Source organism: Pogona vitticeps, chromosome 4 (genome assembly GCF_051106095.1).
Source record: "Pogona vitticeps strain Pit_001003342236 chromosome 4, PviZW2.1, whole genome shotgun sequence".
In the NCBI taxonomy this organism is placed as follows: domain Eukaryota; kingdom Metazoa; phylum Chordata; class Lepidosauria; order Squamata; family Agamidae; genus Pogona; species Pogona vitticeps.
Window position 1 is genome coordinate 173,296,996 of NC_135786.1, and position 22,892 is coordinate 173,319,887.

The 22,892-nt window shown below is 39.9% G+C and overlaps 1 long non-coding RNA gene across 1 annotated transcript; it reads left to right on the forward strand.

The window, feature by feature from the left end:
* The first annotated feature begins 2,392 nt into the window (after positions 1-2,392).
* On the forward strand, positions 2,393-22,329 carry LOC144589252 (uncharacterized). The gene is made up of 2 exons (XR_013545285.1): positions 2,393-3,001; positions 11,950-22,329. It is a non-coding gene; the product is annotated as an uncharacterized LOC144589252 (long non-coding RNA).
* Positions 22,330-22,892: the final 563 nt, after the last annotated feature.

The following is a 22,892-nucleotide window of genomic DNA, read 5'->3' on the forward strand; positions in this document are numbered from 1 at the left end:
TTGTCGTACTCCTTTCCCAATTTTGAACCAATCAATGTCCCTGAAATTTAAGAGGAAGCCACCTCCCTGTCCCAGTTTCCCAAGGTCATCACAAACACTCTTTTCCAACAACACAAGAGGCGACTCTATACATGGAAATCACCAGATGGGCAATATCGAAATCAGATTGATTATATTCTCTGCAGCCAAAGATGGAGAAGCTCTATACAGTCAGCAAAAACAAGACCTGGAGCTGACTGCGGTTCTGATCATCAGCTTCTCATAGCAAAATTCAAGCTTAGACTGAAGAGATTAGGAAAAACCACTGGGCCACTCAGGTATAATCTAAACCAAATCCCTTATGAATACACAGTGGAAGTAAAGAACAGATTTAAGGAACTAGATTTGGTGGACAGAGTGCCTGAAGAACTTTGGATAGAGGCTCGTAACATTGTCCAGGAGGCAGCAACGAAAACCATCCCAAAGAAAAGGAAATGCAAGAAAGCAAAGTGGCTATCCAACGAGGCCTTAGAAATAGCAGAGAGGAGAAGGGAAGCAAAATGCAAGGGAGATAGGGAAAGTTACAGAAACTTGAATTCAGACTTCCAAAGAATAGCAAGGAGAGACAAGAGGGCCTTCTTAAATGAACAATGCAAAGAAATAGAGGAAGATAACAGAAAAGGAAAGACCAGAGATCTGTTCAGGAAAATTGGAGATATTAGAGGAACATTTTGCGCAAAGATGAACATGATAAAAGACAAAAATGGGAGGGACCTAACAGAAGCAGAAGACGTCAAGAAGAGGTGGCAAGAATACACAGAGGAATTATATCAGAAAGATGTGGATATCCCGGACAACCCAGACAATGTAGTTGCTGACCTTGAGCCAGACATCCTGGAGAGCGAAGTCAAGTGGGCCTTAGAAAGCCTGGCTAACAACAAGGCCAGTGGAGGTGATGGCATTCCAGTTGAACTATTTAAAATCTTGAAAGATGATGCTGTTAAGGTGCTACATTCAATATGCCAGCAAGTTTGGAAAACTCAACAGTGGCCAGAGGATTGGAAAAGATCAGTCTACATCCCAATCCCAAAGAAAGGCAGTGCCAAAGAATGCTCCAACTACCGTACAATTGCACTCATTTCGCACGCTAGCAAGGTTATGCTCAAAATCCTACAAGGTAGGCTTCAGCAGTATGTGGACCGAGAACTCCCAGAAGTACAAGCTGGATTCCGAAGAGGCAGAGGAACTCGAGACCAAATTGCTAACTTGCGCTGGATTATGGAGAAAGCCAGAGAGTTCCAGAAAAATATCTACTTCTGCTTCATTGACTATGCGAAAGCCTTTGACTGTGTGGACCACAGCAAACTATGGCAAGTTCTTAAAGAAATGGGAGTGCCTGACCACTTTATCTGTCTCCTGAGAAACCTATATGTGGGACAGGAAGCAACAGTTAGAACTGGTCATGGAACAACTGAGTGGTTCAAAATTGGGAAAGGAGTACGGCAAGGCTGTATATTGTCCCCCAGCTTATTTAACTTATATGCAGAATACATCATGCGGAAGGCTGGACTGGAAGAAACCCAAGCCGGAATTAAGATTGCCGGAAGAAATATCAACAACCTCCGATATGCAGATGATACCACTCTGATGGCAGAAAGTGAGGAGGAATTAAAGAACCTTGTAATGAGAGTGAAAGAGGAGAGTGCAAAAAACGGTCTGAAACTCAACATCAAAAAAACTAAGATCATGGCCACTGGTCCCATCACCTCCTGGGAAATAGAAGGGGAAGATATGGAGGCAGTGTCAAATTTTATCTTCCTGGGCTCCATGATCACTGCAGATGGAGACAGCAGCCCTGAAACTAAAAGGCGCCTTCTTCTTGGGAGGAAAGCGATGACAAATCTGGACAGCATCTTGAAAAGCAGAGACATCACCTTGCCAACAAAAGTCCGAATAGTCAAAGCTATGGTTTTTCCTGTCGCGATGTATGGAAGTGAGAGCTGGACCATAAAGAAAGCAGACCGCCGAAGAATTGATGCCTTTGAATTGTGGTGCTGGAGGAGGCTCTTGAGAATCCCCTGGACTGCAAGGAGAACAAACCTATCAGTTCTAAAGGAAATCAACCCTGAGTGCTCACTGGAAGGACAGATCCTGAAGCTGAGGCTCCAGTACTTTGGCCATCTAATGAGAAGAAAAGACTCCCTGGAAAAGACCCTGATGTTGGGAAAGTGTGATGGCAAGAGGAGAAGGGGACGACCGAGGATGAGATGGCTGGACAGTGTCTGCGAAGCAACCAACATGAACCTGACACAACTCCGGGAGGCAGTAGAAGACAGGAGGGCCTGGCGTGCTCTGGTCCATGGGGTCACGAAGAGTCGGACACGACTAAACGACTAAACACACACAATGTTTCCATATCCAGTTCTAACTGTTGCTTCCTGTCCCACATATAGGTTTCTCGGGAGATAAGGTGCTCAGGCACTCCCATTCCTTTAAGGACTTGCCATAGTCTGCTGTGGTCCACACAGTCAAAGCTTTTGCATAGTCAATGAAGCAGAAGTAGATGTTTTTTTCCTGGAACTCTCTAGATTTCTGTATAATCCAGCGTATGTTAGCAATCTGGTCTCTAGTTCCTCTGCCCCTTCAAAATCCAGCTTGTACTTCTGGGAGTTCTCGGTCCACATACTGCTGAAGCCTACCTTGTAGGATTTTGAGCATAACCTTGCTAGCATGTGAAATGAGTGCAATTGTATGGTAGTTGGAGCATTCTTTGGCACTGCCCTTCTTTGGGATTGGGATGTAGACTGATCTTTTCCAATCCTCTGGCCACTGCTGAGTTTTCCAAGGTCATAAAGTCTTGTAATTCAAATCTCTAATGGGAAAAGAAATTCTACTATGGATTCTAATCATTCTCTGCTAATCCCATCTTTCTTTTCCTTTGTTGCAAGACAGGAGCAGTTCATGCAGGGATACTGTCCCTGAAATTTAAGAGGAAGCCACCTCCCTGTCCCAGTTTCCCAAGGTAAATTTCTGGCCACAGGGAAGGGGAGAAATTAGAAAACAAATTAAAAGAAATTCCTTATAAATAATACTCCTACTTCAAATAAGCCTTACTATCTTTCCTGATATCACAGAGGAATGACAATATCTAGGTAAAGATAGTCAATCATAAATGTCATTGATGTTTATTGTAAGTTTAACAAAATAACTATCACCAAAATTACCAAAAATCAAACCTCCTTTAGCGCTATGATAGAGACAATTTTGGCCTTTGTAATTACACTTCTAGTAGTTTCAGCTCTGTTTTTTTAAAAAAGGTATATATGTTAGTCTGTATCAGCACGTACAGGATAATAAAAGAGGAAAACAAAAGAATTGGCTACCTTGAGCACAAGGATTGTGTCTGATTATGCCAGAGTGGTTTCAGTCCTTCAGCTTAGTTTTCACAAGAGGGATGTAAATGAACACTTATTTTTTTTCATCCAGGCAATTTTTACTTCTCACGCTTGTGATTCTGGGACTCTTCTGGAGACTGGGGGATATCCCAGAGAAGCAGCAGGGAAAAATGCTGAGCACTGGAAGTTTTTGCCCAGCTCATCAATTACATGTACAAGATTTAGGCTGATAGGCTTATTGCTTATGACTGAAATATTGTTCTCTGCAGGATTTTAGTATCTCTTTGTTGCTCCTATCAATTTCAGTTCAGTTTCAAATGGCTGTATTAGTCAGCTTTCCATGGGATAGTATACAATTCTGTGAAACTGACCTGTGTAAGAGTTTGAAATTGACAAGAGCAAGAAGAAAGACAGAAGTTCATGGACACAAGTGGTGCAGGACGATCAAATGGAGTCTTGTACAGGAAATTGGTGAAAAGGGCATACTGTAAATGCTTCTGTTTGGAAGTCCAGAGAGCAACAGACAGGTAACATGATAATAAATTCAAAATGCTATGTGAAGTATTGTAGTAAAAGAATAGAAAAACAAGCGGAGTCCCGCAGTACAGGAAGAGTTAGGAGGGAAAGGACCCATGATTGTTACCTGGGTGGGTTTGCCTCTGCAAAATGAGGCTCACCATAACCTTCATTGTTTGCTTTTCTGTTCTTAAAGGGCAAGTAATGGCCCATAAAGACCAATGCTCAGGTAATCTGTTTAACATTTATTGTTTGCTTGCATTACAGTGTTTTACTGAATCCTAAAGAGAATGACATCAAACATTGCACTATGTCTGAGGAATTACTTGCAGGATTTTGTGGAAAGAAACTTAGGATGTTTTGCTTATTGGGAAGTCCCAGGGGAGGGGGAAAAGCAAGAAAAACCCTTTAAAACCCTTTAGAAGCATATAGGTTCACAACCCTAATGCACATCTTATTAAGGCTATCATAAGTTGGATGTGACTTGATGGCACATACATGCACATAGTCCATATGCTCTGTCTCCATGGTGGGTTTATTGGGTCCATCAGCATTTTAAGAAATATTCTACAGCAACTGTTGTTCTTGCAAAACACTCATTAATGCATGATTACTCCAGCTGATATCTATAAATAAGGAAATAAACTCACAAAAGGGCCTGAGCAATCCCAAAGAGTACATGTAGACTTCCAGGAGAGTATTTGCTTTGAGAAGGTGTTGAACTGCATTTACTCCAACTCTTTATTTATAAGTAGGATATTGTCAGCGCACCACACCTAAGCCAATAATAACCTAAATATGAAGAAAAGAATTATGTAGGAAAAGGGTAAGGAACAGAGAGTGTGTGCCACACAATAAAGTTTGAGCTGCTCCAAATTATATAGCCAAGTGTCTAGAACAGTATCTTCTACAAGATGTCTTTTAAAATCACACAAGCCCAAAAGCTATTACTGGTGTGGGCACATACCCATAACAGTGTTTTATGTCCAAAGCAAGCAAGGAACCAGCAGTTTTTCAATAAGTGAAAGAACTGTATAGCTGAAGCAAAGAGTCACACGATACAAAGTTCCAGGTTGATCTTCTCATCTGGACAGATATTCTTCTGTTTATTTACATGGTCAAGACTTTAGGCTATAAGGCAGTCTATTACTACATCTGGCCATGATTAGCTGCTGTAGGGCTAGATATAGTTCAAGAACATTGTTGTCACTTTACATGATATATAACTGAAAAAGCAATAATTTAGAAGAACTATATTGCAAATGTATATTTTTCTCTGAAATCTGGAGAAATAGCTGGGATTATTTCCTTACATTTCTTCACATTGGAGAAATAAACAGAACGGAGTTTCAGGGTTCTTTCAAGAGAACATGGTTTCACAGTTCTATTCTTCAAAAAAGAAATTATCAAAAATTATCAAGCATTGTGGGCTTTAAAATATTGTCAAATTCTTGGGAACAGAAGCAAGAAGGGAAGCTTGAGGCAGACTGACACGAAGCTTAGGCCTGGTCAGTTACTTCAGCCCAAGTCTGAGCACGGTTGAAGCATGGCGGGGGATGAAGCCACGTGTGTAAGCCCTGCCTTCCTATCCCCTCCCCACCTGGAAGAGAGGTTCTCAGTGAATATCTATAGCAGAAATTTTAAGTTCGTTGGACTGGATGTGCTTCTACCATTTTTGCAAACAGGGGTTCTAATAAGGCAAGACGTTTATTTCCTGAAATCTTGTAAGTCATGAGAACTTGCTTAAAACAACCACTGCAGATTTTGGCTGTATATGCACACAGGCATGCCTGTCTTCCCAGTGGAGTGAAGACATGGGAGTATTTACTCACAGCTCTACATCCCCACCCCATTGCAAACCTTCTCCTTATAAGGTTTTAACACCTGAATAGGACTTTTGGTGAGGGCCACTGAGCCAACAATTGCACACATTAATGGGATAATTTAGATTTAGGGTTAGTTCCTTCAATCTTTTAGTCATATCTTTATCCTCTATTATGTTTTATTATTGACATTACTACCTGGCTGCAGATTTGAACTTCATTTTCAGCTACTTTGGCTAATGAATTTTCCTGGAAAAATAGGTTTTCCTGGGAAAAAATATTTTGACCAGTATGTTCAATATTTATGCACATGTAGAATCTCCAAACACAAAAGCTCTTTCATCATTCTAACAAGGTGCCAGCTGTACATGACCAAGGACACAAGTGATGCCCCATCAGATCACTCTGGCAGGTCCAACAGCTGGAGTTCAATACGTGTAAATGTTGAACAGAATACTGGCCTTTAACTTGTAGTACATTTAAAAATAGCTGGCTGTGCTCTGATGTGTCAACATTATTCTATTGGCATTTCTCAGGAAAAGAAAAGGCAGTGTTTTCAGTTTCTGAGGCACTTCATGTTATTCTTAAATCACAGTTTGGAATCTTGAATGGTTGGAACATAGGCTTTTCTGCTAGAGGGGTGGAGGAGAGAGGACAAGAAAAGGAAATGTCCCCCAATGTACAGTCACAAATCTCCTTTGCATAACAGGTTGGCCTAACACCTTAAAACTTTCATATATATTTAGTAATCTCTTTTGAGAAGCGCATGAGGTTTGTCACCAATTGGAACATGCCTTCAGGCAAACACCAGAATTAATCCAGCAGGAAGAGCAGGAATTAAATTCTGTGAGGTAATGTACCTTTGGGCGACTGCTACTTTCCCTAGCAGGTCAGCTCTAAGACTATCTGCTTAAGCTGTGAATAAATGGCATCAGTCATAGTGATGCAAGAATGTAAGCATACTTTGCGCAACACTTTCCTTCCTAAGTTGCCAGACTTCTGAAATGCTAATCAATGTGAAGAGTAAAAGTGACTGTTCAAGGAAAAAGGTGTTTATTCTTCAGGTATAGCTCAGTGATTGAGATATCTGGCTATAGAACCAGAAGCTGAGAGTTCAATTTCCCACTGTGTCTCCTGTGAGTATAGCCAGCCTGTGTGGCTTTGGGCAAGCTACACAGTCCCAAGGCGCCCCCAGAAGAAGGGAATAGGAAATCAATTCTGTATATTCTCTATTTAGAAAACTCTGGGAAGGGTCTCTATAAGTCAGAATTGACTTGATGGTGCATGATGATTATTTTGTTTTTTAATCTGCTAAAGAACATGTTTAGCTACTGAAGGTATTAACACACTTTTTCTGTGTCTTGCAATGTAATATGAACAACATTTTTCACTCAATTACTTGAAATTTGAGTGTGAAGCCAATATTAACCAAAATGTACATTTGGTTTCTATCTAGTGGGGCGTGCAGGTATATTCTGATAATGCAAATGACAGTACAGTATTGCATGGTACATAGCCATAACTGTTCACCAGCTCATACAGTACATTTGTAGTAGAATATGAAACATGAACCAGACAATCAGGTCAGGTTACAACATACTGTATTACATTAAGATGTGCTTTCAATAGTTTTCACATTATTACTTTACAAAAAATAGTAATATGAGATGAAAGCTGAGATCATGACATATGGGGAGGAAGTAAGCCCTTTCTTCTCTCATACATTGTCTCCACAGAAATCACTGCCAGCAAAGAATCTTAGAATTTTAATGTGGAAAGAAAGATCCACCTCCCCTCTTAAAAGGGATAGAAATCCAGGAATGTCTAGCTCTGTTCACACAGAGTACTGGGTTGCCTGGGTGCCACTTAATAGGCAACAGATTGGAGTTGGCAGACTCAAAGTGAATCTACGAAAATGCAATGACATAGTTCTCTTCAAGCACAGGAAAGAAAGGCAATGTCACATCCATGTGAATATATTCTACACCCTCAGCATGGACCTTGAAAGATTTGATATGCCAAATACTTTTGACATTGTCCATTATTAGGCAAACTATCTGGCACACTTCTGTAAACATTACAATTTTATTTTTGTAAACCAGTTTGCATTTTATATGTACTTACCTATGGGTTATTTCCTAAATTTGTTTTGTATTTGATTAATTGTTTTGTGTGGCCTCTGCCTTGAATAAATAAACAAAGACTGCCAGGTAAGATTTGTCTCAAATGTGTTGTTGTAAAGTGTCCTCACTCACACGTGTCTGTGAATTTGCTAAGGCTGCAGACAATGGGATCTTTACAGAGATTTGACTGAAGTGGGAAAATTAGGAAGACTAGCATTTTAAGCACTAAAGCTTCATTGAAACTGATGTTGACAATACATTCTTCTGCAATGCTCCCTTGAAAGTCGATGGAGAAGGAACAGAAAAGAAATATAGAAAATTCATTGTTCAAGAAGATGTAGGTCACAAACAATGCAAATTGTGAATAAATAAGGAAGTTCATCTAGATTTTGTTACACTAGATTCATTTGTCTCTGCAACTGTTTAAGCTGAAGGAATCGGAACAATAAGGAAAGCTTAGAACATTGAGCAGTATTTTTTTCTGGTAGGAAAAATTGGCAAAAGGAAAGTCAAGATTAAATGGACAATTTATGATTAATCCAAAATAAACATTTTATACAGCTTCTGTTTGAACTTGATACAGACTAACATCTGTCTTTGCTCTGTTCTGTTGTGCATGACCTCACAAATATTTGCCTTTAAGGATACACAATGGTTTAATACATTCCTACAAATCTAGAGTCACTGTAGTTCTTTACAGGACACCCTCCAGTTGGTTCAAATTTTCTTTGGCATATACGTAGAAGAACACATTACTGCTGGTTAGACACCTTTATTGCAGCCATAGGAGCAGTGATGTTCCCAGGTCAGAAACTCAACTCTGTGTTTTATGAAGGAGCACATAAAAATAAGATGTATAATAGAAAAGAAATAGAAAGAAACTTAAATTTTCTGCCACTAATACTCTCTAAATGTGAAATGCATGTAGTAGCTAACAGCAGCTGAAAGGATTTAAGAGAAATCATGACTTTTGTGCTGCCTAATACATGTGTGTGTATTAGGCAGCATGTACTGTACGTGCATCTATGTACACACACACACACACACATACATACACACACAAAAGCATGTACATGCATCTATGTACACACACACAAACACACACACACACACACACACACACACACACAAATATAAAGTTTGTATAAGAAAAAACAAAACTGAAAATTAGGAATGTGCACCAACTAGAAGAGTTAATTCTGATCCTAATTTGTTGAATTAGAAAACTATATTATTTGGCTTAAGCAAATTTGGAGGCCAACCACTTCAGCTCCAGTCTAAATGAACACCTTAATCTGAAAATGCAAATCTTTCTTCCATCCACTGACTGTTGCCAGAAATCAATAAATGGCTATGAGTAAAAATTTGCTGTTTGTCCAAACTGGGTTAAATTTACAGGCATGGGCCCACCTTAAGATAAATTGTGTGTTATCTGCCATCAAGTTGCATCCAACTTACATATGGTGACTCTAATCTGCTTTTCAAGGTATGTGCTTGTACTATTGCCACTCCCAGTGCATTTGCATGGTTGAGTGTGGATTTGAACCCAGATCTCCTAGTCCATCACTCTATTGAGTACACCACAGTAGTGATCCTAAGGAGATTACATCAGTCATTCAAACAAACAGGTGCAATTACTTTTGTATTACAGGTGTTTAATTTTTATTGAGGAACCTGCATTTTATTTTATTTTATTCTTGGGGGCAGACACTCCTGTCTGCTGAGTTTTGGAATAATATACGTAGAGGGTTTTGTTCAAGATTAATTATTACAATTTAGGGATCTCCAAAGAAGAAAAAAAGGAAAAGAAAAAAGAAATGGTTTCCCATGAATTTTCACAGGCAATCATTATGATAAGAAAGGTGGCCTTAGTTACAAAACTTGGAAGAAGTTAAAAGAATAGGTGCACCATTTGGCTGGATAAAGAGTTAAATTATTGGGAGGGGATAATTTGTTTCCTCCTACACAGCTCAATGGGTTTAGGGATTGCACAGAGTTGGCCAGCAGAGCTCTTCTGAGTGATCAATGGCCTGTTACCTCATGGCCCACAGGAAGATAGTGCTGACCACTCAGCAACTTGTGAAAAATATGCCCAGCACTTTGCAGGCAAAATCGCTTGGATCTGCTCTGACTTGATTACTGCAGCTAATACAGGTCCTGCAGATGTAACTATGGCTCCTACTTGTCCTGTGCTGATGGATAAGTTTCAGTTTTTGCAATTCGATGATGTGAACAGGACCCTTGGAGAGGAGAAGGCTACCATTTTTCTGCTAGACCGTTGCCCGGCCTGGCTTATAAAAACTGCCAGAGAGGAAATGGCTGAGTGGGTCCAAAGGGTAGAGAATTCCTCCTTGCATGAGGGTAGGATCCCAGCTTGCTTAAAAGAGGCAATAGTAAGGCCATTATTGAAAAAACTCTCCCTGGACCACACAATATGGGGGAATTACAGTCCAGTCTCTAATATCCCATTCTTGGGCAAGGTGCTGGAGCAGGTTGTAGCTTTTCAGCTCCAGGGATTCCTGGATGAGATGGATTATCTAGACCTATTTCAATCTGGCTTCAGGCCTGGTTATGGGACAGAGACTGCTTTGGTCACCTTGGTGGAAGACCTACACCAAGAACTGGACAGGGGAAGTGTGTCACTGTTGGTTCTGCTGGACCTCTCAGAGGCTTCCAACACCATCGACCATGATATCCTTCTAGGCCACCTCTCCAGGATAAGACTTGGAGGCACTGTTTTCCTGGAGTAGAGAACTCAGCGGGTGCTGCTGGGGGACTCTTGTTCAATGCCCTGGCCATTGGCCTTTGGGTTCTGTTTTGTTCCCCATGATATTTAACATCTACATGAAACCACTGGGAGAGGTTGTTTGGAATTTTGGGATTCAGTGTCACCAGTATACTGATGACACCCAACTCTATTTCTCCTTTCTATCTAAATCCAAGGAAGCTGTCTCAGTTCTAAATCAGTGCCTGATGTCAGTAATGGACTGGATGAGGGGGAATAAACTGAAGCTTAATCCAGACAAGACAGAAGTTATCCTAGTCAGTCATTAACCAGATGAAGGAATAAGGCTTCAGCCTGTGCTGGATGCGGTTACAATCCCTCTGAAAACACAGACATGTAACTTGGGGGTGTTCCTGCATTCACTCTGAGCCTGGATGCCCAGATTTCAGCAGTGGCCAGGACTGCCTTTGCACAGTTAAAACAAGTGTGCCAGCTACTCCCTTTTCTTGAGAGGTTTGATCTGGGCATGGTGAGACATGCCCTAGTTACATCTCGGTTGGATTACTGTAACTTGCTCTGTGGAAAGTCTTTGGAAACTTCAAAGGGTCCAAAATGTCACAGACAGATTGTTAACTGGGGATGGTTACAGAAAACATATACTGTAACTCCCCTGTTACAACAGCTCCATTGGATTCCAGTCCATTTCTGGACACAATTCAAAGTGCTGGTATTAACCTATAAAGCCCTAAATGACTTGGGTCCAAGGTATCTAAAAGACCACATCTCCTTCTGTGAGCTTGCCTGGGCATTAAGATAATCAGGGGAGGCCTTTGTCTCAGTCTCATCACCCTCACATGGGTGGGGACACAGGAGAGGGCCTTTTCTGTCACTGCTCCCAGACTCTGGAACTCCCTCCCACAGGAGGCCAGACTGGCCCTATCTTTGCTGTCCTTCCGCAGGCAGGCAAAAACCGTTCTCTTCAGGCAGGCTTTTCCTTAATGACTGGTGGTCAGAGAGGGGTTTTAAATGGATTGTTGTGCTCTGTTGTTTTAAATGTATTTTACTATTGATCTTAGTTACCATTTTAATATAATACCTGTTCAATTCTTTTTAAATATTTGTACACTTACTGTTTTAAACTTTTAAATTATGTTTTAATGATGTAAGTTGCTTTGGGTCCTTTTGGGGAGAAAAGAGGAATATAAATATTTTCAATAAAATAGTAAATAAATAAATTTGTATGAAAATGGCACTGTCAGTAGACTTGTACAAGGAACCTACAGGACAGATGCAAGGATGGGGTGTTTTGATGACAAAAAAGAAAAAGAAAAAAGAAAAAAAAAAGAAAAAAAGAGGTCATAACTTTGTTTTCTATTTTGTTGGCATAGAAGCCACAGAATGTGCAACAGGATATGGTGGATGATAAGACGCGGCACATACAGTGGCAGAAGCAGAAGGACTTGAACATCATCATTTTCAAAGTGGATATCCTGCTTGGCCCCATTAATACCACCAAAACAGTATAGCATCACTGCTCTTGGACAAGAAAACTAATGAAACATCAATCCTGGGACATATTACTTCAGGCCGTTCCGAATCATATGACTTTCTAATGAGAACCTAAAGCTTACAATCAAAAAAACAACACCCTTCCTTTTCCTTCGTCTCTCCTCATTCTAGGATATGAATTATTTGAACAACCTGGGGGGGGGGGGAATACATCAGTTTCGTGAAACATACTGTTTGGTCCTCGGTGCCTTTGCAAATCCAAAGGACTAATCAGTCCACAGGAATGTTCATTTCCAATCTGTTCTGTTCTGGAGGAATCTTACTTCTGCTCAAGCTGAGCAAGGCCCCACATAATCCAACAGCCCCTTGATGACTTCATGAATGAATGCATGAAGAGGGCTTTAGTTATACACAAGCTAGCTAGATTTCCATAGAAGGGAAATTAAGAACTGGTTAATGAAATATTAATTGAGTGACCGGCTTCACCAGTTTTCATTCACTAAACAATGGCAAACCATATCACTTAGATCCCACCTGGGTTCAAGTAGTTTCAATTACCTTTTTTCAGCTATGGGAAGAAAGTTCATAGATGTTATTAATAATGTATTGCAGTCCATCTTTTGAAATTCTTATTATACATTTTTGAGACCTTATCAACCACTGGAACCTACGGCATCAGAATTACAGATGACAGGCAGCAACAGCAAAGAGAAGCAGCAGAGTGAGGATGCTTTGGAGCCAGTAATTGGTCCCTTGCTGATATATGGTTCTTGGCAGGTGCCCACTGATGCCGTCTCTTCATACTGGCCCTCCCTGCACATGCAAAGGCTGCCAGAACTTTCTGATGCCTGGAAAAGTATTGTATTGCCAATCTTTCTCACAGCCATATCAGAATATTTTTGACCGCTTCTAAAGATTTCTCCATCATGTTCAAAAGATCACCTATGAGCACTGTAAACATGAGAATGCTGGTTTATTTAAAAAAATCAGTATTAAAATATTAGTGACAGGATAAGTTTCTACCGATCATTTTGATTTATTAATTCACTATACAACTACAAAAGTTGTCTATAATCCTCAGAAAACTGTAGGCTGCAATCAGGCATGGTGCTAAACCATGTTCTGTTTCAAAAAACTTCATAAATTATACCTTGAAGTTCTCATACTTTCACTTGACATGGTTAAGAGTGACCAGTTACTCCACATTCAAACAACTCAGCAAGCCTCCATTAATGAAAAACAGGAATGAAATGGACAGCATGAGAGGTTGACTACAACATGGCGGATGCTGCATTTGCATTTACAGCTGTAGCTTATGGCAATGTGGGAAATATGTGGTCCTCCAAATGTTTTCCCAGTTGATTTTTTATAGGAAAATAAAAGACTGACAGTAAAACATCTCAGCAAGTCTATTGTATTTTTCTGTTGGGGTACTGATTATGCCCAAGCCAACATGACATATTAGGACCAAAACATTATGTGATATTTTCAATGGGCCATGAAAATGGAAAGCAGCATACTCTGGTTGACAATAGCTGGGTGGAGATGATATTTTTTCCCCTAAGCAAACTGCTGTATTAGAGTATCAGCATTTTCCTGGTTTTTAAATTATTATTATTTACAGTTTTTAGTAACCAAATTGCCATTTTCTGTGAGTCACACAGTTAAAAATTGCTTGCACGTTTGGATGTTTTGCTAACACCCAACTTGGGGCTTTTCAAACTGCCAGACAGCTCAACCGGTAGCTGCTCATTTTTAGAAAGCTGATACGACATGTGTTGAGTGGGATGAGTTATAATTCAAGAAACTGTCATGCTGTTCAGTTGAACCTAAAACCTGTCTGTGTGAACATCAAATAAAAGAGAAAAATCAAAAGCAGCTTTAACATTACTGTTAAATTGAGATTTTAAAAAAATAGTAACTTAATTACCGTTCAAGAGCCCGCTTGTGAAGCCAAGCAATTTTGCTTTTATTACACACATTCCAAAAAGTGGCTTTTCTGGGGCAGTTCACTCTACCAAAGTAGCACTTGCACAGCTACAGCATGTATTAACTGTATAAGTTAATAAGCTTCTGGATATGGGGCACTTTCCAGATATGATTCCACTGAAGCGAAATGAATTTTAAGGCCGAAAAAGCATTTCTACCTAGTACTGAGGTTAGACACTTTTGTTGAACGCATACTCTCCAAGTGTAGTGTGGGACTGTTAATTCTACTTTTTTGTCCCACAACTAGGGGAAAAAATTATAGTTAAGGGATGATATCTTCCAGTCTAACTTCCTAAGAAGGTTTGCCCTTGATCTTCTGCAGTGTGTCAGGTTTGGTGGCCAATTTTCAAGAGAAACTGGAACACAATAGAAAGAAAGAAGAGACTGTATATGGGAGTGTATGGTCAACACAATGCTCTTATACCATTTTCACTGTACAAACAAGCAAGCGTTATAATGCCTTGAATCCTAACCTTGATTTGGCAACTAGCTTTGCAAGTGGTATAAAAAGATGACATTTCTCAAATGAGATGATAGACAAAGTAATTGTGGGGCAAACGAAACATTTTCCTATTTATTGCAGTTTTCAAAATGTTTGTTGAAAGAACTTGTCCTGCCTTTTTAATATCAAGCTGGGTAGTTCCTTAGGCATGAGAACAGTACATGAAACAACTCTGCATCTGTACTTAGAAAGACTAATGGTGGAATTCTATTTGGAAACGCAGAATGTGACAACTCCACAGACAAAGCACTCTATGTGATCTCCAGCTTGCTTTCACATAGCAATGGGTCTTCTGTGCATGCAAGTAGGTTAATGAATGCCCCCTTGTGCAAGTGCCAATGAATAAATAAATAAATAAACACAAACATGGGTGGAATGGGCTGCTGCAGTAAAAAAATGAGTAGGATTTTGATGTACGTCTGTCTACAATTGAAAAGAGTAGTGCCAAAATCCTTCTGGAAAATACAGCAAGCATAAGAACAATTGCATAGATGATTTTCACAATTTCATCACCAGCTGGTTGAACATGTGTCCAGGCCTGTTGCATGAGCAGAGGATGACTGCACCTGCAACAAGGAGCCAGCAAAATGCCTTTTGCCACTTGCATAGTTTCTGTTGTGTGTAATGAATGCAACAGGGTTACGGCCTACAAAATTTATAGCCCAATACTGCAAGACTCTGTTCTTTTTGTTGGAATAAATTACCACATAGCTACCTTTCCAGAATCCTCTCAGCCTTTTTCCCCCCTGCTACCATACAGCTAAGTTACTCTACCATTGCCTGAGCCTTTGAACAGCAAATTAGCATGAGAAAGACTGGTGTGTATGCATGTATGCGTGCCTGCATACCTCTGTGTGACGAAAGTGACTCTTGGTAGCTTATTACAAACAGTGCCCACCCTGTCAGCAGTAATGTTACTGGTACAAATAATTTTCTGATATATTATTTGAATACATACATTCCTTGTTATTTTTCACATTAGAATTGATAAGAGAGTGGCATACAAACTGATGGATTCTGCTCAAAATATCTCTGCAAAGACCTTTTAAAATATAGCATTTTCTCATTACAGTGAAAGAGAGACAATTCACACTTCCATTACTTTGAAATGCACTTTTGTTATGCCCCCACTACAAAAAATAGAAATAAAAATAAAAATAAAGGAATTTGCTACAGGTAACTATGCTACTTGTAATTTACTATTTCAAAACTCTGTCTCTTCCCAAAAGGAAAATCAAGCTTGAACATCTTAGTTTATAATTTCATGGTTGAAAGTTTTCTTCTTTGTAAATTAATTTTTAGTTATTGTTGTACCCCTGTTGTGAGCCGCCTAGAGTGGTCTATTGACTAGATAGGCGGGATATAAATAAAATTAAATAAATAAATAAATAAATAAATAAATAAATAAATAAATAAATAAATAAATAAATAAATAAATAAATAAATAAATAAATGAATGAATAAATGTATGTGATGTTTTGCATTATGTACACTCACTGTCTCAAATACTTTTTATTTGGCTTAAGGGTGAAATTGCTGTTTCTAGCAGTCATGTCTGGTGTAGGTCTTCTTGTAAGTCACTAAGGGTAAGACAAAACTTGATAAAATATTGTTTCATCCCTGAATACCATTCTGTTGGGAGATTGAACTTCTTCATTTTCATCACTAACGTAGTTCAAGATACAGAATAGTGGCTTATCCTCTTTGTGAGTTTGCCCTTTATGGTATGGGGTGGTGATGGTGCTGCTGTAGAGAAGCAGCAACCAACTCCTCTCTGAGTTGGAACTTATTTTAATATTTTTTCCAGGTTGTATTTTTGAGGTATGTGAGACCAAAGACACTGTGGGACTAGGTCCCAGAGGTGTGCTGTCTGAAACATAAGAAAGTGCAGAAGAATTACCACTTATAAACGTTGGGGGGGGGGCGGAATAGGATATTTGACTTCTAAAGAAAAATGGTCAAAAAAAAAAACAGGGAAAAGATGTAACCACAAGGGGAGCTGTTTTGGCGGGAAAAGAAAAAGGGATAAAAGGAGAGAGGGGAGAGGGGAGAGGACAGTTAGACTGGGAAGGTGAAAAAGAGTATTGTTGGGGAGGAGAAAAGAAGGATAAGAAAAAAAAAACGAGGAAGGCTGGGAGGAGATTGTAAAGGAGGACCTGTGGATGGGAGAATGGGTCAACAGAGAAGTAGCAGAGAGAGAATGGAAAAGACAACTGTATAAAAAAACACACCCTATTGTGGGCAGACTGAAGAAATGGAAGAAGAAAGAAAGAGGGGGAGAGATTTGAAAGAGATGTGTGTAATAGAGAGAATAGGAGATTCCCGAGTGTTCTGGGAGACGTCCTCAGATGATTCCCTTATGACCACCTAGCAGACCAGCCCCAGGCAAGAAGGTTTTGGAGCGGTTTAGGGGATGGGTCTATCTGCCACACCAACCCATAAAGATGAAAATGGGAAGTTAAGCCTTCGAGTACAAAGTTCCAGTTTTGACGTTAATTCTACTCTGTTCCCTGTTTTCAGAGACACATGGTTAACTAATGAGAAATAATGTAAAAGCCAAGCCCTGGCTGGAAAGGCAGAGTTGACTGTTGATTTTGAACCTTTAGAGACCTTAAAAATAAAAGAGTTGCCTTTGATACAAGAAGAAGTGTATCCTCTGTGGGCAACAATCAGAAGGAGGAGGTTGGGGTTTCTGGATGGAGTCACAAGTTTAGCATTAGTTTATATTTGCAATCACTCAATGTAATATGCCACTTTATTGGGCGAGAGCCTTCTATACATCTTCAAATTTATTTTCAACAAAATATGAGTGGCATTGCTAAGCTGCCCAAACCTAATTTTAATTTGCTTTCAGATAATCAGAAATATGTCTGTATGCTAGAAATACGACATGTAGGTACAAAATGTCTTGTACTTGGTGACTTTCTAGGTCTCACCATGCTGAAACTTCTCACCTAGTGGTCTCCCTGCAAGATTTCCTGGTTTTCAACAAAAAATGAGCTACCAGTCTCATTTTTCTTTTTGGTTTGTTTGCTTTTGGTCCATTGTTCTATACAGCAAGCTGCCAGATTCTGCAAAGAGCGAACCCTTTTTTGGTAACTCCTGGGCACAAAGGTTCCTGTTTTGTACAATTTTAACCATCTTGTGCAGCTTGGCTTTTTTTTTCCCTTTCCAGATGAATGCTGTGTTTGAAAGATGTCGTCCTATGCAGGAATTGACACAACCCTGTGCAACTTTGTATTCTTCTGCCCTCTCCGTGTGAGCTCTGTACACGACAGATGCCAGTCTACACAACAATTGTAAGGATCATTGACAGCTTGACATTGAAAAAAAGAAAGAAAAAGACTGAAATTTCAAAGAACCCCTGCAAACTTTATCAGGAGATTTTTTGGGGAGGGGGGGACCTCGCTCAGAGAAATCTGAGAAAACAATAATCCCCCCCCCCCAGTTTCTAAGAGGGGGAAGCTGTGACATCCACATTCTCACTGATCTTTGAAGCATGGCTCTCCTCATAATGGGAAAACTGATTATACATATTCTTTGTTTCTTTTGTTCAAACATCTGTCATTCTTTTGCTTATTTTCTTTTTATCCTCAGTCAGAATTTCAATTTTTGATGCATTACTATAAAAATCTGGTACTAGGTCCACAAATAACAAGGTTTTATCTGTTGTCTATTTACATTTACTCAAAAACCAGTTCTGCTGAATTCAGTAGATTTATTCCCAAGTTTAAGTTTGCACAGATCACAGTATTTGTGCTTTACTTCCCTGGACCATAAATCTGTACAGAACTAGCTGTGCAAAATCCTTTGATTCCAGTAGGCTTTATTGTTGAGAATTTTGATTATAACGTGTATTCTCATAGCATCAGCAGAGTAAGGAGATATTGGTTAGCAGAGATACTTATGATACTATGACACTGAGAGAGTAAAACCATCTTAATCTATTTATGTATATATACATAGAGAACAGACATTCCTCTGGCAGCATAACATGAGATGAAGCGACACACAGCATAGAAAAAAGTGATCTGACTTACAGCAGATAAAGTCGTTCATTTTACACATGACTTATGTACCGTTCTGTGACCAATCAGAAAATACATTACTTCAGTTTCTGTTACACAAAGTTTCATCATGTACACAGCTGTGCAACATTAAGTCTTAATCCTTGATACCCGCATCTGAATACAATCAGTATGGTGACTCAGGTAAAATCAACCATTTTACATTTAACTATACAACATTAATATTTAACACGTTTTCATATCAAAATCTCTACATTTATTTCTGCTGGTTATGCCTGCCTGAAGTGAGAAAGCAGGCCTTTTCAGTGACCGCACCCCTCTCTCAAATGGAGGCTGCTTAGTTCCCATTTCCAATTTGATCTATTATGTTAACACCAATTTTCTAACTAGCTATTTGACTGTGTGAGTATCTGTGTTTGTTACAGATACTGCTTTATACGTCAAGCAGTAGCTGCCACTGACAATGTTATGTGGAAAGGGTGCCAGTTCTGCCACAAGCCTACAGAAACCAGTATTCTCCACTAGGGAGAATGGCTGGTCAACCAGGGCTATCATTTTCCCCTTGATGATGAGTATTCCTAGCATTTCTATATTTGCAGAAGACTTTCTCCTACAACTCTGCAAGCTCCTTGGCCCCACAGTGCCCACTTCTTTGGCAACATCCGTGCCCTGCGCTGAGTCTTCAGGTGGGTGAGCATGCTGCTTTGGAGAGACAGCCCAAGTCCTGCCTGTGATTGTGCACCCTTTTTGCAGAGTGTGTACTCAGCCATGTGAGTGCATCCATTGTGCAGGGGTGAAAATACTACCAGATTATTGTTTTCTTGAGAGCTCTAGTTTTTTTACTGCATATTTTTCAACCAAGATTGCTATTTGCAGGTCATCAGTTCCAGTAACCAGTGGGTCAAGTGCAGCTGGAGGGGCAGGGGTGATATCAGTGTCTGGAATAATACCCACCAGAGTCTGCTCAGCCTTCTCCTACTGCACATCAAATATGTCTGTACTTGAAGGGGAGTTCCCACAATGCTGCTTTACACAGGATAGTTCTGCAGAGAAAGGAGGCTGGGGGTAAACCCTCCCCTGAAAATGAGGGAGCTGCATGATATGGATACAGAAGGCAATGTCTGATCCTCTTCATAATTCATTTTCCCAAATAAAAAAGCAGCAATACTGCTGCTGCCCAAGATGTGAGTGTCAGTCTGAGTGATGATTGCATCCTTGTCCTTCTCTGGTGCCTCAGCTTTTTTGGAGAAAACTGCCTTCTTCACCATACTTTTTTACCCCTTGCCCTGTCTGCCTTGCACAAAGACATCACTGAAATACATCTAAAGTTCACTTATATCTGTCTCACCTTGAACAAGAGGCTTCTTTACCACCTCCTTGGCAGACACACACACACCCTATATGGCTGCTTGCTGTTCTTTCATAGTGTCCATGCTGAGCAAGGTATTTGGGTGACAAATTTTGTTTGGGGTTCAGAATAGCAGTTGTAGACTATCTTTTCCCTTTTTCTCTCCTAACTCTTTCAGGAGAAACTACTACAGTGGGTGCAGGCAGCATTCTTGCAGCCTTCCCCAAGTGCGTACTACTTCTACCATGCCCACATTTCATACTGCTTGCAGACTCTACTCAAAGACTGATTCTGTTAAAGCAGAACACAGACCCTTCCAATGAAAATCACAAACACACACAGACAGACACAAAACCTGTTAGTTTAACATATCTGTCTATATATAACAAAATCCTATTCTCTTGCCTGATATACCTGAAAGGGCCCAAAACCTAATGCTTCCCTGTTGATTTACAACATATTAATCTATGAATTTACTCATCTTAGATTTTATTCATTACTATATTAAGGAAACAATATAAGATGAGATGTAAAGAATATAAATGTAAGTTGAGGGTTAATTTTTTATTATCATCATTAACATTAACATTAACATTATCATTATCATTATCATTATCATCACCATCACCATCACCATCATCATCATCATTGTATCCCACCCATCTAGACTACATCTACTCTGGGTGGCTTACAGTAAAAGCATGAAAACAACATATAAAGAATTAAACAACAATTCAAATCAATAATATTAGTGGCATTCAAGATAGAAAAGCAAAATGGAAGTTAAGATAGAAAAAAAATCAAGTGGTGACTGGAGGGAAGGCCTGCCTAAAGAGCCAGGTCTTAAGTTGGCTCTGAAAAACACCCAGGAAGGGTGCCAGGTGAATTTCCGGCAGAAGTTTATTCCAAAGTCGAGGGGCCACTGCTGAGAAGGCCCGGTTTCTTGTTCTTTCTTTCTGGGCCTCCCCGGCGTTAGGCCCCTCGGCCGCCTTTCCTGGCTGTATCAAGTGATTCGAGTAGATCTAGGTGGGAGAAGGTGTTCTGCTAGGTATCAAGGTGCTAAACCATTTAGGGCTTTATATGTCAACATTAACACTTTGAAATCAATGCAGAAACAAATGGGCAGCCAATGCAAGGCAACCAGAGTGGGAGAAATATGCTGATGTCTTCTCATCCAACTAAGAAGTCTGGCTGCTGCATTCTGCACCATCTGAAGCTTCTGCATCAGTCTCAAAGGTAGCCCCACGTAGAACGCATTACAGTGAAATACACAGAGAAAACTGCTACAGTGTAGGCTTGCACCAGCAAATGATCAGGGAATTTATAAGAAGTTATGCCCACCTTTCCATTGGAAAGAACCATTTCCATTGGAAATATACCCCTTCTGAAGACTGTGCCTGCTTCTAGATTTCATTGGTGCAGACAAACATCATTTACAGGTTTTGCTTTCACCCTAGCACACCTCCCTTGGGAAACCCATGACAATCCCAATCAGAAGACACTGTGTTCTCTGCCCCACTACCCTTGGTATCAGAGTGTCTATAAGTTTCATTTCTAAATGAGGATGTCTAAAAAATAGGTTTCATTTTCATTTCTTCCCTTAGCAAGCAGAAACCTAGCCATTTGCTTTCTAATCTATAAAAGTAAATAGGACTCTAAAAATTATGAATCAGAGATATTCAGAACTATCATCTGATTCTAATCTATTTGAAACTACCTGAATATGACATTGTCCAGTGAATTCTGAATATTTCCAAATTCAAATATACATTGCTAATGAAAAGCCACAGTTTCTGATTCTTGTAGCTCAGGCAAGGGGACCTGCAACTCCTTCAGATGTTGTACTCCAAATCCCATTGCCCCAAGAAGGTGTGGTCACTATTGCATGATGGTAGGACAAGAGTCAACCACTGAAGGGCTACAGTCTTCTTTACTCATCCTGGCATAGTGCAAGTTGTTGTTAGAAGTAGACCCAGATGTGTTTCAGTTTGGTTGGAATATCTTACACTGGTCATTCCAGATCTAAAGTATGAACTAGGAGTTTCCTTTCCCCTTCCTTGCTATTGATTTATTTCATTTATAACCCATCTTTTCACCACCACCCTTCAGTTTATCTTCACAACAACCAGCTTGCCCAGGATCTAGAGCAGCTCTGTGACTACTAGACCACATTTGGTCCATAAATTTTGGATTTTACAAGGTCAGCTTCATTAGGTTGGCATTATAGGCACTATTCTGAAACCAAGCATGTGGTGAGATAAAGAAAGGAGCGCTGCATCCCCAGCTGAAAAAGCACAAAGTGCATGGCTAGGTGGCCTATTTTGGACCTCATAGTGTAGGTATATGTGTCCACTACTGTGTTGTGTCACTGTGTTGAGGCTCTGGCTGGGTGCAATACAGTTAAAGCTGAATCTTGTCTTGTTCTTTTTGTAAACGTGTTTCTCTTTTTAATCACTTTAAGGACTTTCTAGTTCTGAAGAAAAGGAACATAATGCTCTGTTCAGAAATAAATAGGTAGGTTTACATTAGACGGGGCTGTGTGCACCAACGAGCGTTGTCATCACATTGTACCTGGGATGTTCCTTAGAAAGAAAATAGCAGAGAAAATTGGAGTTTCTCCGTAATAAAATTGTTTTGTTTCCACTTATGATGAATTAATAACCTGCTTAACCTTTTTGAGGAATACGAATTACATATTCCCTCCAGAACTCCATAATGCTTTGCCAACACTGCATTGTTCTGTCTTTCCTAATGGAAAAAAGAGCTGCTGTAGACTACAACCTCATATCTGCACTTTGTAGGTGGGAGAGAGATGGAGCAGAATGTCCTAGTAGATCTGGAGATGGGAATGGAAAAATGATAACAGGACAAAGAAAAGGCAGAGGTGCTCAATTTCTATTTTAGTTCAGACTTTTCCCGTAAGACAGACTATGAACTTCCAAACAAATTGGAAGT